This window comes from Lagopus leucura, unplaced genomic scaffold (genome assembly GCF_019238085.1).
Source record: "Lagopus leucura isolate 7727_CA_CO unplaced genomic scaffold, USGS_WTPT01 Super-Scaffold_100002, whole genome shotgun sequence".
NCBI classification, from domain to species: Eukaryota; Metazoa; Chordata; class Aves; order Galliformes; family Phasianidae; genus Lagopus; species Lagopus leucura.
The window spans coordinates 22,538,100-22,557,110 of NW_024962263.1; the positions used below are offsets into that span (position 1 = coordinate 22,538,100).

Genomic DNA, 19,011 nt, shown 5'->3' on the forward strand with positions numbered 1-19,011 from the left:
CACTTGTTCTAGGGAAACTTGAGGAACTTACTTTAGTGCAGAAGTTCTGAATCAAGCAATTTTTTCTTCTTCTATAGCTACAAGTGATTAGAAAGAATGGAATCTGACAAGTGCTTACAGAAAGGACATACATCCTACCATCTGTCCTACCAAGCAAGATCATCTCTGTTGCAATTTGAATTGTTGAATGCATACATCGGTAATAGAAGTTGTCTCTTGAGCAGTTAGCAATTACTGTTTGTTTTTTTAATATTAATTTATAAATTAACATTTAAATGGTGCTACATGGTGAGCTGTCAAAGGGAGTTAGAACTGATAGCAGATAAACTTAACTTTGTGTTTAAACAAACACCTTCCAGGATAAATGTTCTTAAGGATTCTGCATAATCTTCTATGTAAATTCTTACCACCTCTTGAGTATGAAAACCCTAGATCATCCCCAGTTCTAGCTATCAAAACCTCTTGCTCTCTGTTATGTTGAATTCTTACTGTCAACAGGTATCTGAAGCAGATTTGAAGTAAGGAAGCACAGTCAAATCCAGGTATTCTTTTTCTGCTGACTTAGGTCACCATGTTGTAGCAGTATGTAATGGATTCTGCATTTGCCACACTACTCTGAGTGGCATAACCTTCCAAAAAAAAAAAACCACCAAAAAATCAACAAAAAAAAAACAAAAACAAAAACAAGCCCCAAATCAAACTTAAAAGTGAAGGTAATATATCACTTGAAGGAAGTTGCAAGTTCTGCAAAGAGTGAAGGTATTGGGCAGAGGGCATTGAAGGGCTGTGAAAGGATGGAAGTTGGGGGCGCAAATCAGGGTAAATCTGGGGTCTGCTGCCATTTTAAGCTTAATGCACTGCAGACTATTGTAGGTATTTTCTTTTAAATAACACTTTATGAAGAAAAACATTCTTGATAGTGATCCTACTTGTACATTAAACGTTCCTCTTTCCTTAATTTTTTTAGCACTAAACACACACACACACACACACACACACACACACACACAAATCTGTTGAGGAGGAGCTTGAAAATTATTGTGTGTCCTCACTGGGATGATGCCCAGGACTAAAATGTTTACCTCTGTGTCTTTGTTTCGCCTGAGGCATTTGTAATTGCTTCAGCACTGCAAGCAGCCAGGGAGATGGGAGTGTGTGCACGCGTGTTGGGTGGCAAAGGGAGGGAGAGGCTGAGAGAAGAATGCCAAAGCACTGAATGCCTTCATGGCTGATGGAGAAAACATTTGGCCCTGGGGAAGAATATTTCAGAGAAGTCTTGGAATACCTCCAGATCACCGCCACCATATTCTTGCTATAGCCACCTAGAGGAGGAAAAAAAAAAAACAAACCACATCATACTAACTTCTTGCTGCAGAGAGAATAGACAAACTAGGAAGCTTGCTGGGGAAAGGGGGGAGCATCTCTGTTTGAGGTTTATGGTAGCAGATGGACTGTGCTGTGTTTTCTGGCTCTGATGATAGATGTTAAGTTTAGTCTTTGTCTCGTGCATGCTGAGATGATAGAATAGAGAGCATCTATCGCTGAAGGAGAAGAACATATGCCAAAAAAAAAAAAAAAAAAAAAGGCAGAATACAAAAGCACTGCAGATTAAAAATATGCAACTTTATTGCTTATTTTTATATCACAAATGACCCTACATTTAGGGCTGGAATTGAAATTATCTGAAGCTTGTTGATATGTTCACAAAAGAACAAAATCTCGGTAGTATTTCAAGAACTCTCCTCTTGCTGGGAAAAGCAGACTGTGAATCCATTTTTTTTTTTCCTCCTGATATGTCACTATTAAAATTAATTGACTTAACCAGGATTTAGTATGGTCTCCTACCTTTAAAATTTATTGGATATAATTTCTTTAAATAATTTTGGAGCACTTAAAAGTGGATAAGCCAGCTTGTGGAATAAACTGACATGCATGAAAATTGGCAGAGTTGTTAAACACTGCACATTTTAATGGTATTTTGTTGGGGTAATATTACTTCAGCTGCACAATTATGGGAGCCTGCTGCATATTAGCAGATGCTTTCTTCATAACCTCCAGCTATATGCACTGAGTTATTTTCTTCTTCAGACTATCATCTTGGTTTCTCCTAGACCACATACATACATATATATATATTAATCTGTAGCATTGCATGCTGAAGGCAATAGTGAGTGTGATGCTTTCTATGTTGTTAGGCAATCAGCATTATCAGCAGCTCCAACGTTCAGGATTAGTGTTCTCGTTATTATTTGGCATCTGCATTACCTACGTGAATCTGTTCAGTGCTGCTTCTCCAGAAGGCAGCTGGGCTCTGCCCAGGAGAATGAAGCTACAAAGCTTTTCTGTAGTTGTCACTGTACTCAGGAGTTCAGTTGTGATGGCAGCTACAGTTTTCACAGTACAGCTCACTAAAATGTGTAAAAGCTTGCATTTTATTTGAAGAAACTAGAATATACTAAAAGTTGTATTTGTATTTTGAAACAATAAAGCAGGGACGGAGTAAGGTTCTCAAGGTTGCATTGCAATTTAGTTGTTTTTCCAGGAATAAAATTTAGGTCTCACAAGCCCAAGCTTCATCCTTGGTTCACTAGCAAGTAGATGTCTCTGAATTAAGTATGCTACAAGAAATACACCAGCTGGTATCCAGCAGCACAGAAAACATCGTTCAAACTAGCAAATCAAAAGCAGGTATACCTTTTCCTGAGGGTTATGAATTTCTTTTTTACTCTGAAGAATGGATTTTTATTTATTTATTTATTCTAAAATCAATTTCAGAGAACCATAGCATGACTTGGATCTCAGGCAACTCATAGCCCAGCCAGCCCCAACCTCCTGTTGTGGACCAAGCTGCCACCCACTGGGTCAGGCTGCCCAGGGCCCCATCCAACCTGGCCTTGAGCGTGTCCAGGGATGTGGAACCCACAGCTCCTCTGGTCAAGATCACTGACATTTGCAAAATGTCAGATAAAATGAAATATATTATTTAATGTTTTCGTGTCTAAAGATGCTTGAGTTCAAACTTAAAAGATAAAGTAAGATTCTTACTTTTAGTTGTAACTTTCTTAGCTAACTTGACCTCTTTAGTGTTGGGAAAGTATCTGCGTACTGAAAAAAGGGATCAAGCATTTGGTTTTATGCTGGCTAATTGCATAATTATAGGATATATCTAATTTACTTTTTCCTAAATTGGCATGGATACTGAGGAGCTTGAAACTCATTATATGCCGTATAAGATTTGTATGGTTAGTATCAGCTTTGAGTGTGAGACTTATGTTGGATAATCACTTAGGACATGAAACTTCTTGGCAGACTTCTAGAAGAGGCCCATTTCATGGGCAGTTCGTCTTTTATGAGTCTGGGTGCAGTAAAGTTGAAGCTATTTTCTTGCAGGTACAAGTTGCAGAAGAGGTAAGAGCACTACAGTAATGTGTTTTGAGGAAGGAATGAGTTTCTCAAGAAGATTGTTGCACAGTTTCCTTCTTTTGATATTTTATGTATGTAAACTATATATATCTAAGTCTCATAAAACAACCCTACATCCCCTTCAAATCTTGATCACAGTGTCCTTCAGAGTTTAACAATTTTGGCCATTGAGTTTCATTGCATAGTGAGTTTCTCTGGTCAGGTAACTCTCAATTTCTTCTGCTGTCAGTGCTAACTCTGGCTCAAAAGATGCTACTGTTGTTGGCATCCCAGAACTAGAAAATTCTGTTTGGGTTATCATTCCAATTAATTTCAGATTCAGGAATCCAGCTGAGCGTTTCCTAGGCATCTAGATAACAAATGCCAGTGTCAAAAGAACATTTGACATGTCTCATATGTTAAAGGCTTGGGAAAAAAAAAAAAAGAGAAGGGCTTCACTCTACAAGAGCAAGCATTTGCATAAGATGTTTTGCTCTCAAAGTCAAGGAGGCCAGCGTTGTATCAAAGCCCATTTATTTGAGATAAAAGTACTCAGTTGCATAATTTGCACAAAGTTGGATAAAAGCCATCTTTTCTCCCCTTCTTCAATGTCTTCATGAAAAATATGACTTCAGTGGAAGCAATAATTTTTTCTTTATTATTGTTTTTATCCATCTCCACTATTTTAAAGTAGGTAACTTTATTCGTTCTGTCAACATTCTTAATAATGTATTATACTTTAAAAATGACTATTTTGGGAATAGTGGTGGTTTTTGGCAAGAACTAAGCACTGATTACTGGGCTGTAAATCTGTAGCGGTTTGTTAAAAGGTTAAATTTGCACTAACATGTCTTGTCACTTTGACCTAGGTGGAGTTAAAGAGTGAAAGTAGGGCAAGTTCAGCATATTTTAAAAGACTGTTATTAGTCAAATCCCTGAAAAGCCAAATAAGTGTGTCATTCTGTTTTATAATTTTCAGCCAGAGGATTGTGGCTGACTGGTGACTTCATGTATTCTGATCGATGTTATCCCTGTCAACAGTACATTTCCTGTCTCGGCTCTCCAGTTTCTTCATTGGTTCTTGTTTTGGCCTGATAGAGAATAAAGAGCTACTTTAACTGGAGTTAAAGCTGTGAGTAACTTATGGAATTAGTAATTATTAATTAATAATCCAACTTATGGAATTATAGAATCTTTGTCGAGACCTTCCTTTTGAAAAAAACTGGAAAAGAGGTAGGGTGACCGGTAGTATGCATATCAATGTGCAAAATATGACCAGGGCTTTTAGTTCTGAGTCTTGGTATGAGTTACAGCGTGCAGTAATTCTGCTTTATGAGATCCCTTTTTTTTCCTCCTTTTCACCAGAGATGATCTCCGTGTGGGCTGTGAGTGTCTCATGTTCTGATGATGTTGGATTTACTATGCACGCAAGTTAAGCCTGACAAATTATGGATGAGTCAGATCTGTTGCTTATGTGATTTGCACCTGAGATTGTATGCACGTGTGTGGGCATTCAAGTTTCTTAATAACTTGGAGCTTTTGTTCCAGCAAGCCGGAAGTTCTTTTTAAGAAGTACTGGTGATGCTCTTCCTTTGTCCAGATGTGATTTCTGTTGAACCAGAATCATTTCTGTGCAGGCCTGGACATTTCATGGCACTGTGCATTATAGAATAGCAGTTACAGTACTCCATGTGTTCATTTTCTGCTCTGGAATGTGTCCATGGATGCCTATATCCTTGGGGTGTGTGTGTTTGTGCGGCTTGCATCTGTGAAGTTTCAAACATCTGCATCTGTAGAAACCTGAGTTTCATTCACTTTTGCTTTTTTGTTTTTTTTCCTCGAAAAAAAATCCTATGTTTATTTTGTCCTTATTTTGCTCAGAAGAGTATTGTGAATTGGAATACCTATAAACAAAATGCAGCACCAGAAAAAGAATATTCCTATTTATTTCATGATCCTTATGCCTGGACTTCAGCTTAATAATTGCCATCTTTCCATGCCAGTTCTTCAGTCCAGCAAATAATCTGATTTAATGAGATCTTTTTTTATCTGAGAACTTTTTCAGCATGAAAAGGGAAGAAGGGAGAGATAAGTGGTAATATTATCTGGGCTGCATTATAAGGAGAATTGTTTGATTTTGTAGAAGGAGCGTAGGGTTGTATTTAGCAGATGTTCTAACCATTCTCTCCTGGAAGTGGAATCTATCTGCATAATGCAGGCACATTTTGGAGGAGGGGTAGAGAAGGGCAGATATTTGTATACCTTCTTCCCTACCCCTCCCCAATTTGGTATTCTGCTTTGTTATTATTTTTCTCTTGCTGCTTGTTAGCAAAACAAACAAACAAACAAACAAAAAAAAAAACAGAAAAGAAGAAGAAAAAGATCTAATTTGTTTAGTAGAATTTTAAGCAGAACAAAAAGTTTACTTTTAGTGTGCATGAGAGTGCTGAAGTGGGAGGAAATAAACCCTCTCCCTAGAGGTTTCAAAAGTCCTTTTGAAGGGAAAAGGTGGGAGGCAGAGAGCATTGTCACCTTTGGTCCATCTTTAGCAAATGACGCTAAAGTAATATAAAATATTCCTAAATATGCCCAAATAAATGAATTGTTGTGGTATTGTTTTTTTTCTTTTCTGATCAGCCTTCTAGTTTTGACTTCATTTTACTACTCCTATCAGGTGTTGGTTTGGTATAGGCTGCTGTTCAGGCTAGTTCAGAACTTACCTTGGGTATTAATTTTAGTTAATTGCTGGTGTTACCCTACCCACAGTATGTATCGTACCTTGCCCAGTGAGAGTGCCCAGCATGGTTACTATATTAAAATGTTTTAAGGAAACAAAATACAAAGCTGTAGAAATCCAAACTTCAATAGTTTCATTCTCCATGTGTGTATTTTCTCTAACTCACTGGGATGAATTCAAACTCTACTTTCCAGTTTTGTCTAAGTAATTCTTAAGGATTAAAATATTGTTGCTAAAGCTTTTATTTTGCTAAAATAAAATCTGAGATTTTTATGTAGAAATATAAACCATGAGATGAGTTGTAGGGAGACAGTGATGAGTTTAAGTGTGTATAGAAAGCACTAGTATTGTCAGATTTGTTTAGAAAAATTGAGGTATATAGCCTTCTTTGTAATGTTTCAAAGTGTAATAATTCAGCTTCTCATTCTGGTGTAGCCAGTGCATGCATAAATCATGAGCACACTGCATCTTAGAGATGGGATGCTTGTAGTTGTCTGTACAGCTTACTGTATGGTAACTGTTATAATTAATTACTTGACAGGCTGAATGTCTTTGAGCACTTTGTCATCAATGTGCATGGATGGCAGGTAGCTGGGCTGAAAGGTTCAAGCATTCTCTGGTACATAGCAATATAGAGAGTAGAACTTGGTCCCCTTCCAAGATTTAAATTTGTCCTTGTCTTTCAGAAAAGTGGGAGGCAAAGAAAACGGTGATGCAATGTCTTCTTAAATGTGTAAGTTTCGCCTATCACCTTGGACTTTGAAATTCAAAATGACTTTCCATCTTTAGCTTCAGTTGTTCCCTATACTGAGGACACAGTATCCAAATTTCCTGTTGGTAGCTTCTAAAGCAGAGTTGAAAGTCACAGAATCTCATGGAGGGGTGTCTGTGGGTGCGTGTATGATATACATTCTTAATTTAGAAGCAAATATGTAAATAATGAAAATTTCAAGTTCTTGATGATCAGGAACGGGGTGTTGGTGAGAAATTTGGGCACTGTAACCATGAATCCAGATCATCCTGCACATGTGGTATTTCCTTGTTATACAATGCTTTTTAGGCTGTATTGCCCATGCATTCAGCAAACTTCTTGGAGACTTTGATAGGCTAAAAAAAGTAAGGGGAAAAAGAATTGCAAGCACCTTCAATCATCAAGTCTAGTTTCTATATAAGTGAGTAAACAGCAGAACAATGATTCCTTCTTGCCTCGGTTCTTTGATTAGGTTCAAGGGTGAACTTCTGCTGGTGTATTTGTTCTGTACACATTCAAGCAAAGAAATGAACGCTTCAATTAGGTGGCCTGTTACTGTTTCTTACTTCTGAAGTACCTTTTTGTTGAGTTGTTGAGAGTGTATTATCTTCGCATTTATGGTGGGTTAACAGAGAGAGATGCATTGTGATCACTTCTGTCCTGTGTATTTTGCACTGTTTTGAGATATGAAACAATAACCATGTTTTTCTTGTGAATCTTCTAGTTTATGGAAAGGTGAAAAAATGGTGAAGTTTTGTCCACCTAGATTTTGTCATGAATTTCACTTAGGCCCAGATTTCAGCCTGCATTTGGGGCTTGTTTATCAGTACTTAAAACACCAAGGATGATTTTTACAACAGGGTTTATTTCCTCTGCAGTAGGCGACTGCGAACCGCCCCCCCTCCCCCCCCCCGGGATGTGATGCGGCAGGACCTCCCCAGCTCTATGATCGATGTGTGGCACGTGCTTTAGGGGTGTAGACGAAGCACATAGGGTATATAAGCTAGAGTTCACGTGTAATAAACGCCATTTGCATGTCCATGGTGTATAAGTGCAGTTATTTGGTCCTGGCCTGGTTAAGGTCAGTAGCGTAGGAGGCAATGCAACATTCCTCCCACTTCAGCACTCTCATGCACACAAGAGGTAAACTTTTTGTTCTTCTTAAAATACTACTAAACAAATTATTTTATTTTAGTTTAGTTTACAAAATCTCAGGGATTTGGTTAATTCCTTGACAAGTATTCTTTTCTGATTCTTATAGTTAGCTAAGCTGCCGATTACTTAAAATAATAATTCTGTTTTTCCTGACTCATTGTTTGCTTCACCACTGCAGTTCAGTGCTTCATTTCTAACTTTTGTCTTGAAAGGTAGGTGATTTATTACTGCTTTAAATGTCTGAGAATTGCTGATGAGCTGTCTCTTCAATACTTAATATTTCTTTTTTTTTTTTTTTTTTTTAATCATTTCCTAGGAGTCTATGAAGTAGACCCAGGACTCCTCTGCTAGGTGCTGCACAAACACAAAATAGAGACGGTAGATGACTGAAGAGGGATGGTGACTGAAAGGTAGGTGAGAGACTGCATTTGGTTCAGTGAGTAGATGCTGATATCATGGAGAGATAAGATTGTAAGATGCTATCTGGAAAAAATATGAGAGACAGCTTTGTAGAAAAGGTAGACTTTCTCTATATCTAAACTAAGAAAGGAAGTAGGAAAAATAGAAATGGGAGGAATTCAAGGCAAACAGAACCTGCAGTTCTCCTTCATTCTCTTCCTCCGTTTAATTATGCTCATCTTTGAAAAGAGAAGCTGAAAATAAGAATGTTTATTTAAAGAAAAAAAAATGAAAGAGTAACTGTAAGACTAAAACCTTTGTAGGTGGCAGAGACAGTATTTCAAGATGCTATTTTGGAGGCTACGCACAAATGTTTACCATTGGCTTAAAAAAGACGTAGGAAAAAGGAGTCTGTATAGCTAAATGACAAGGTAAAAGAGACTATTAAAAGCAAGAGGACATCTTTATTAAAGGTAAGGCTGTGTTCAAAGGAGGAAAATAGGAGGAAAAAAAGGGAAAAAGAACGAAAAGAACAGGAAACAAAACAAAAACTGCCTTGTAAAGGTAAACATTGAATTAATAAGTGCTTTTTTTTTTTCCAAAGTAATTCAGTAGAAGGAAGCCAGTTAAGAGTTTGTGGGTCCTACACATAGAGACAGCAGGAAATGAATGGTACAGTAAAAAGCCATGTCAGAAAACTACATAATTATTGTGTGTATGCATGTGCTCTCCACTGAGCTGTGTGGGATAGTTCCTGTTTTGGAACTCTTGTTATGGGATGGTTTCAGTTGGGGCTGCTGCTCTCAACTCAAAACATTTGTAGGAGAAGTGGAAACAATTGTGTGTTCTCGTATAACTCACCAAGTTTTTAAGGAACTGAAAAATGAAATAGACCAGCTAGAGTGTGATGTGCAGCCTCTAGCTTTAAAGCATCTCAGCAGCTGAGGATGTGAAGATGCCTAATTTGATGTCACGTTTTAGAAAGCATTCATTTGGAATCTAGGAACTTCTAAACTGGTAAGTCTTTTGTTTAAACTGAGTGGATTAACTCAGGTAATGGTTTAGTGGATGTGTTAGGAAGGACTCTGGATAAACATGATAATGATACATTGAAAGCATTAATTTCTGTGAACAGGAGTGTAATGAAGAGACAGGCTGATATTAGCCTTCAGTTACTTGAAGAGGTGCCCACAAAGATGATAGAACTAATGTTCTTAGTAGTAGCAAACTATGTAGCAGTGGGAGGGGAGAGTTAGCATGCTTAGGTTACAGATTAGAACACTGGACGTTTTGGGAAAATCCATTTCCTTATGAGCTACATGGGATGGGTTTTGGGTCGCTCCTCATGGAGGTTTGCAAGTATCAGCTGGACAAAGCCATAGCTTATATGATCTACTGTGACTTTTAGTAGTACGTTGAACTGGATGACTCCCAAAAATCCTTTTCAACCATTGTTTTCATTATTTGTAGCCTTACTAAAATGCTGTGGTCTTCTGGAGGACTTAACAAGAATGCAGATGAAAAAGATTGCGATGTATTGTTGAACTTACGTTTTGAAAAGTCATTCAAAGTCCTTACTATAAATCTCAGTAAGAGGGGAGTAAAATAGGAAAGGATTCAGAAAAAAAGGACATAAAGAATGAAGAGAGGTGACAGAGGCATGGAACAGCTTCAGTGCAAGAATGACTGGGAGACTAGGTGAGAGCCTCCCAGTGGAAAGTGAGGTTTTGGCCAGATGGTAATAATGGTACATATCTATAAAATTTTAAGAGCTGTAAGGTGTGTGGGTGGGAAATGAAGACTCCTTGTGCCTTATTTTTGTATCAGAAGAGTTATCAGCTGAAAAAGGCAAGGAGTCCTTTCAAAGCAAGGGAAGAAATTTTTCTGTGCAATCACGGTGTGTAGGTTATTTCTGTGTTTCCTTGCAACAGGAAGGTGTACATACTGCATGGGTATAATGAGCTGCTGAACAAAATTGAAAAAGGGAGGAAAAAAAAAATGCATGCAAAGGTGCTAGCTCTAGGCCGGGTAGTTAATCATCTGAAAATTGTAAAAAGCTGTGCAGTATGTGTTTTGGGGGCAGAGGAGCATATTTCTGCATAATTGCTCTGTTTTTCACTGCTGCTCTTGGCTGCTTCCGGAGGCAAGCCAGTGGGTCAGACTGGATATTTAGTCTGAATGAGTATGGTAATTCCTTGTGGGCAAAACATCCAGTCTGGTCTACTGTGACAATTCTGATGCACTCTTTCGTAAATAGTAAGGTTACAGGGTGCAGTCCCAGAATAGAACTCTTGGTAGAACTGCTTTTAAAAATACTGAGCTGTTATGTAATTTGAGGTCTTATGCTGAACGTAGGGACTTTTTCTCACTGTAAAATGAATGCTTATGTTGGCACTTGATAAATCATCATTCGATTAGTTTAATATGTTCAAAATGTTTCATTGAGGGTTCAGTGCCTCGTCAAAAATCTCACTTTTCTAACTGCATTCCCTATACAATCGTTACTGCCTGTCAAAAAGAGAGTTAATAGAAAAAAAAAAAACCCTCGTACTGGTATATAAGCACTAGTGGAACTTGCTTCTGGGTAGAGGTGGTGGAATTTGAGGGGAGAGATGAGTAAGATAAAATGGAAAGATTAGAGAGGGTATAAAGAGTGAGAAGAGAGTGCTAAACTCAGAGATACTTCTGTGAACACAAATTAATATGAGAGACAAAATGTTGGAGTTCTATTACGACAGTCAATGGGGCAAAGGTAAAAGTGGTAGAGATGCAAAATGGTAGCAGTTGAAACAGCCAAAACTGATGCAGCTGGTAAAGAGAGAAGGTCAAGGGAGAAGATTACTGGATAATGATAAGATTTAATTGAAGGTATTAAATGATGAGAGATAAGTATGAGAAAGTACTGAAGAAAGTTATTAAAAATTAACAAAACTGGATTTTAGGATCTTAGAAGGAAGCAGCTGCTGGGAGTGAAAGAATCAATGTCTCTCCTTTTCAGTCAGTGGTTTGGACTTGAGGTGGATGGATCCATGCCAGTACTAAAGAGAAATTTGCTACAGCAGTATCTGTACTTCCTCCGGGAAATTTTCTGAGGATACTTGAAATAATAACGAAGTAATGCACAGGAAAAGAGGATACCAAGGGTGTGATTTTGAGCAAATGGATGAGAATCAGAGTATAAGACAAAAAAAAAAAAAAGGAATATAGTGTAGGCCATCACCAATTAGAAGTATTACTTAACTCGGATGTTTCCCAAATCATCTAATTCTTTGAGCTCATCCAGGTAAGGGGAAGTCTTTCCTCATGTCCCTTTTACCTCTTCTTGTATCTTCCTTGTGGTGCTGTGTGTGTGGTAATGGGAGGTTTCCCTTTGTGACCATGCTTGGCGCATTGCAACAAATGAAGCATAAAAATGAAAGGCTTGTTTGTGGTTGTAGTTGTTGGATGTTTCTTATATTACAAGTAATGTGGATTGCTTCAAAACAACAACAGAAATTTCCGGGTGGAATGAAGGAGCTTCATTCTCTTTCAGAAGCTCTGTGCCTGATATGTAACATAATTACAGACCACTGAGCTGTGAACACCTTTGTTGCCGATGAATTGGGCCGTACTCTCTGCATAGTAGGTGAAGGAGGATCAGACAGGGATGAATGAGGTCATTGTGTCCAATGGAAAGACTCTTTGCTTCTTGCCACAGAGAATGAGCCTCTTCCCACTAAAATCTGCTGTCAAGTCTCCAGAATTAATGGTGGCTAGGAGTTATTTCTAATACCTGATGTGAAATGAAATAGTCTTTGATGTGTAATTTTAATCTGTCTGTTTAATTTTCACCCTTAACAAAAATCTAAGGAACAATAAGGGCTGTTTTGGGCTGTCTTTTCTGTGCTGGCATAACTGTACCTCCACCAGTCACGCTTCTTTTTGCAATTGAGATGTGACTTCTAAGTATGCCATAAATCTTTCAATTGCCTGAAGCCTCACGGGTTGCTTTCCTTTATCTTGGTTGTTGAAAATATCAAGACAATTTGTAGAAAAGGGCACTGTTTTGAGAGCATTTGAGACCGTTTGACCATTGTATCTCTGCTGATACAGATTCAGTGTTTTTTTCTTTCTTTTTGTTTGTGGTTTCTGTTACATTATTTTACTGCACATGAGAATTTTTTGCATAATCCATTTTCTCTGGAAGCCCTTCTGCATGACAACATTTAAAGTGGCTGAACTTACTTTTCACTCACCTTCAGTTTGCATTTTTCTAGAATATGTTGGAAACCACTGCTGGAAAACATGTAAGATTGACAGCCCTGGAAATTGAAAACCATGTTTATCAGTGGACTAGATAACACAGCCTAGTTGTACAAACTATATATTGTGGCAATATGACTCATGATTAACCTGCTGAGATGACCTCTACTTGAGTTATTTATGGAGCACTGAAGGTATGCAAAGATTTTTGCACAGTGAGAACCTTGTTTCAATTTGCTTTCGTATCTTATTGTATATTTGTTACAGTGTAAACATAGGTTCGTATCTTTAAAGAGAAAAGGACTGTGAAGTCCATACTGGATTTTCCATGCAGAAAATGTGTTTATCCCAAGTCATACTGGTTAGTTGTTGAGCTTGATATGGCTGTAGTGACTAAACAAGTAAATAATAAAATGACATCTTATGTTAACAATTTAAGAAATAGAATGTATCAAGGTGTGTATCACTTCAGCAATGCAGGCTCTTCATGAGGTCATTCTGTTACTACCTCATGGTGGGGGAGTGTAACTGAGGAGAGAATTGGCTTGGTAAGAGAAAGGATGTGGGGAAGTTTTTGCTTTCAAATAATGCTTTTGGGAGTAGTATGCCAATCACATCCTCAATGGTGAAGCATGCTCAGGTAGAGCGTAACAAGTGCACCATACTAGGTAACTTATGTTATTATTCATTGAGAAGCTGAATGGCATTCAAATCATGTCTGTCTTTGAGTTATGCATCTCATAACACTGATTTAAATTTCTAATTTTTTTCCCTGTCCAAATACACACAATATCAGCAAGTGTCTTTGTTTTCTCTGTTGTGTCCAGTCTATTTTCCTCTCAGTCCCTTTCTAGGTCAAACTTTGCATCTCATTATTACACAAGGCTCTTGGTGGAAATATCTTGCATCCTTGACATTTTCTTTCTAGACATTTTATTTTGAGTTCCAACAATTCCATTCCATAGACCATTCTCATAGCAAAGAGGGGGCATGCCTATGATGCTTGCGTCTTATTACATCACTATGTAAACTGTCACTTTTCTGCTCTGTCTGAATCATTCCTTAACACCACACCTTCAGCCAAAGGGCAGGTTTTAGCTGGACTTTATTCCTGAGATATTTTATTGTACTTTTGTATTTCCTTGTGTCTTTGACAGGGTATTTGCAAGTTATTTGCTTGTTTTCACAGTCATTTTCCTTGACTTGGTATTCCTTCTAGAGCTTTATGCAGGAACTGTTCTGTAAGCAACTTTAACATTACATCTTTGTAAATTAATGTGCAAACGTCATCAAAGCAGAGAGCTGGTAAAGAAGGGAGAAGAAATATAACTGCAACAGGCTTACAGAAGAGCAGAAGGAGTAGAAGTAAATAAGAAAGCATACTTAGTACCACTGGAGTTCTGAGGAAAGAAATAAAAACAAATACAAGAAAGATATTTGAGCATTTTCTTTTTCTTTTTTCTTTTTTTTTTTTTTTTCCTTAATGAGTATCCTCTTGTGAATATTCAACAAAAAAGGTTTTGGCTGGATCAGAAAGGAGAGGTGCTGAGGCTTGCAGTGGTTCATAAAGTTGAGAGACAGAAATATCAGTATGTCTTGATTTCTAAGGGGAGTAAATTTATTCTTTTTTATTTTTGCTGGAGTACTCAGCATTACTTACAGTCATGCAGAGACTTTTATTCTTGTGTTTTAACTCACCTTTATCAGTGACCACTTGCATCCAATGTAGCATGCCAAATCTTTGATGAATGCCTAAGAAATCGAGGAAAAGTGGTTGGTCTGGCTTGTTTGTGCATTAGTTGGTGGCTCTGCAGCTCCGGGTAAAATACAGGAGTGAACTCAAATATGTGCTATCCTCCCTGCTGCTGAGGAGTGAGAGGGATCCTGGCACAGCTTGTATGAGATTATGATGATGGTGTGTATTATAGCCTGGGTTAGCCAGCAGCCAGCTCAGGAATGGTTTGGCTCTGGATGGCTTAGGGGAAGCAGGATGTTGCATTGCCTCTGTGGTGTATGGAGGGCAGGGAAGAAAGAAGCTGGTCTGCAGTAGAGGGTGAGAGGAAGAGTGAAGTGGAAGGTCTGTGTTATAGGAGGTTCATTGTTTTAATGAACATAACAAAGAGGGATCCTGGTTATACCTTATGGCTTTTGGAAGCAGATCATGGTGGCCTTAAGCAACAGTAGCTAAGGGTGTTCCTGACTGAAGGTCATCCAGCCTTGCCTTGGAGAACTGTGAAGTGGGGACAGAGCTTTCAAAGGTTTTTAAACTAGTTTTTCAAACCTGTGGGTGAACTGTGTGTCATAAAACATAGGGATATATGGGAACCATCCCATTTAGGCACCTGCGTGAGTGCTAGGAAAAACTTATATGCCACAAAACTGTCTAAGAAAGCAGGAAAAAGCTTTTATTTTTAGAAAATCATGGAGAATATGGAAGCATCCTACCGTTTCTGTTTGTGAGCTCAAGGTGACTTTTGACAAAGTCTTGAACTCTTTGAATCTTAGATTCCTCAAAAGAAAGAGGCTAAGAGTTTTTCAAAAGATGCAGCCTGTGCATACTTACTGTATGCTTATAAGATTCCAAAGTGATAAATGAAAAATGATGTATCCAAAGCTACAGAAGTCTAAAGTGATTTTGGGTATGATGAAGACATCAGTGACGCTTTATGTAATTTGGTCCTTGACTGATGGAAACTGTCAGCTGCTGAGAAACCATTGAGGAAGATGTCACCAGACAAATTGGATTTTCACAACGTTGTTACTTTGTGAAGTAACTTTGTGGAATGGATTTTTTTCTTTTTTTTCTGAAAGCTCTTAAATACAAATGACTAAAAATAGTCACTGTTAACAATTAGGTAAAACTTTGGAAATATAAATGAACTTTAAAAAGACACTTTTGAAGAAGGATACTCAGAAAAGCTGTTGTATATGTGTAATTTATATATATATGTTTTCAAAGATATAAATGCACAGAGCAGCACGGTTTGTGTTCTGAAGGAGACTCCCAAGTGGCTTCTGTGTATTGGAACAAATATGTCAGGAAATGTTCCTCAGGTAACCTGAGGTTATTTAACTTATCTGTATTTGTTGTTTGACAGCTTCATCAGGTGCATTCACTAGCTAGTATGTAATTTCTGTTGTATCAATTTTTACTACTTTTAAACAAAATGTAACTTAAATTTTTAAAAATTGTGATGGAGGAAGAAAATAAACTTTTTTTTTTTTTCTCTCCTTAGAAGGATTTTTTTTCTATCTTGCCCTATCTAGCAAAAGTAAACAAGGTTGCATTGCTAGGAAGCTCAGGCGTGCTCAGAGATGTTCCTAGCATCTATGAGACAGTTTTATGTGGGATTTTCAGTGTAAACATTGCATTAATTTTGAACTTTACCTTTCATGTTTTACTTTGGTTTGGTCTTAAAAGACCAGTCTACAGCCAAAATCTTATAGGAATTAATTACTTTTAATTTCACCTCATTTATTTTAGGAAAAAAATTATGAACTTGATTCTTCTCAGGAGGTAGAAGATATATCTCTGATCATGGGAGACATAGTGAAAAATTAACAAAAGATAGACGATAGTTTGGGAAAATACAACTGGGCCAATATTTTCCTTTCAAATTGGTTGTTCTTGGTTTCTGGTAGTTTTATGAGGGTTTATATGCTTCTGATAGATATCTTCAAAAGATAGAATTGTTAGTCACATATTTAATGTTACTAATTAAAAAAAGAGGTTTGCGTGATGTCTTCAAATATTCTGAATATTAGCACAACTGGATGTGATATAAGAGATTTTTATGTTTTTCCCGCTGCAGTTCTCATTTGAACCAGAGATCTAAATACAAAATCTGGTGTGGAAGAGTATCATGGGAATTAGTGAATCATGGAATGGCTTGGGTTGGAAAGGACCTTTACTCCATCCAACTCCAACGTCTGCTGTGGGCAGGGCTGCCACCCACCAGCTCAGCTGTCCAGGCCCCATCCAACCTGGCCTTGAGCACCTCTAGGGATGGGGCATCCATTACTCCTCCTGGCAGTCTGTGCTGTGCCCTCACTATCCTCTGACTAAAGAAATATAGTATGGAAAAATAAAATAGATGATTTGGTTTAAACAGTATTGCTTCTATGTTAATCATAGGATTGGAATAAACATTAAACTTCTTTAATTTGCATAAGACATTGACATAAATGTGTGGGAAAACTTTTACTGAAGCAGAAAAAAACTTAAATCATTATCTTTGCAGTGGTAAACAAGAAAAGCGGGATAGTTGCCTGCTTACCATAGGCTTTTTCTGTAATTGTTGCAGAGAAACTACATGGTTTAGTTCACTCAAATGTTCTCCTCAGGGTACTATCTCTATTACCTATCCCAGAACTGAAGTTGTAACCAGAAACTTGGTGAGATGAGTAGGTGTTTTGAGGGCTTGTCTTGATTAAAAAGCAACTACATATAAATAAGGAGATGGGAACAGAAGTGTTCCTTAACAGTGATGTGGAATCAGAGGTATGACTTTCCCATTTCCTTTTTATCAGTGTGATAAACCTTACTGTTTCTAAAGGTGTTGATGTAAGGAGAGACACTGTTGGTTATTAATGGGGAGAAATAGTTGGCTAGGAGGACTTACAAGGAGGTGGGAATCTGAAATGCATTTGCAAATGCCTGTGTGCAGTAGTGAGTGGATTCAGCAGGTGCTTTCCTTCCACTGAATCTCAGTTGTCAAAGCTATGGCCACCATGAATTTGCTGAAATTTTTAAAAGCCGTTGCTTTATGAAATTGTACCAAAAAAATGCAGGACCAAACCCAGCAGAAGAATAAATTTGCCTGAATTATTTGACTGAGGCAGTCGTTTCATGATGTTCCGGTGCTTCTCCAGCAGTACTTCTAAGTAGTAACTACTTGAACACAATCTTTATTTTGGAAGTTTGCCTAGTGTTAATGTGCAGAATATCCTCTGATAGTTCTGTTTTAACAGTACAGTTTTGTCCTTTATATTTGTGATTTAACATAATGCTTTTCGAAACATTAGCCCTTAGGGAAGATAATTTTGAGTACGATCAAGCACTTCTGTACAGTGATTTACAAAACAGTAGATATTTATTTATTAACTTTTAGATTTTACATTCTATAGTTTTCAGTTAGATATTAAACTAAAAAAAAAACAACAAACAGAACCCCCCAAAACCACAACTATTTGAAGTTGCTTTATTACTGTCTCACTTCTGTTTTTGCTTACATCCATGTACAAATTGACATTTTTCCTGCAGTTTGTAGATACAAAAATACATTTCCAGATGGCTACAATGATAATGTGATGTGATGATCTTCTGTCTTAATTATTTAACAAACACTATTCAAATCTGTGTTCTCTTCCCAGTTTATCTAGGATTAAAGAGCTAAACTTGCAATACTCTCCTATTACCATATTTTCAAAGCCACTTTTCACAAACTTCAAGATCACATGTGAATTTTCACCCAACTCCAACCTTTACCTTCCTTATTCTCCTATTGACTGAATATATATTCTCATTCTAGCCAAATGTTTTCACATGGTTATTTAAGTCCATTGTCTTCTGCTCCATTGCATGCAATTCTGCCCAGTCATCAATTACAACATTTTTGTTCACTCAAGTCATGGTTTTACACCTGCATTTTTTGAGTTCCCAACACAAGATGGTTTACAGTGTCATGAAGAATGACAAAGCATCCTAAACTATACTGTCTCTTGCATCAAACTTGCATCTTGGTAAAGATCATGGTAGAAGGCAAGACACATGGCCAGATTACAAGCGAGAGGTTTTTTAATGTGATGACACTTTATATAAAATGAAGTATCAGTTCACTGGTAATGCAGAATAATAATCACAGCTTTACTTGCGGTTATAGCTGTGGTTTAGTATACATCACTGATTCCCGGTAGAGAAACTTGACAATTGACTTTTTCTGTGGCTCCCTTACAGGGAGGGTGGATGCCTTTTTACCACATTATTATGATGAGTAAGTTAACAGTTGTGTCACTTCTGGGAAGAATAGGAGTTTGAAGACTGTTCAAGAAATGTTGCTGTTGAAGTGTTTCCCTTTAAAGCAAGGCATGTTCTGCCCTTCTCTAAAGTGTTTAGTTTTGTGAAATAAACATAATTATGTAGCCTAAAATGAAGGAAAAGCAATGACTTGAACTGAGGCTGAGTTTTCTAGTAAATAAGTTAAAAATAAATGTTAAAAATAATCTTCTGGTCACTTGTTTTTCTTAGTAATAACTTTTCAGCGTAGTGGACTGACATCTTTTTATTGCATTCAAGTTTAATGGCTAAATAAGATTTTTCAAAATT

General features: G+C 37.4%; 1 protein-coding gene across 3 annotated transcripts in view; it reads left to right on the plus strand.

The window, feature by feature from the left end:
• Positions 1-19,011, plus strand: part of SEMA5A (semaphorin 5A) — a 314,328-nt gene that overhangs the window by 68,625 nt on the left and 226,692 nt on the right. For all 3 annotated transcript variants that reach the window (XM_042869442.1, XM_042869444.1, XM_042869443.1), the window contains exon 2: positions 8,362-8,455. The gene's annotated coding sequence lies outside the window, so the exon portion shown is untranslated. The remainder of the gene's footprint in view (positions 1-8,361; positions 8,456-19,011) is intronic.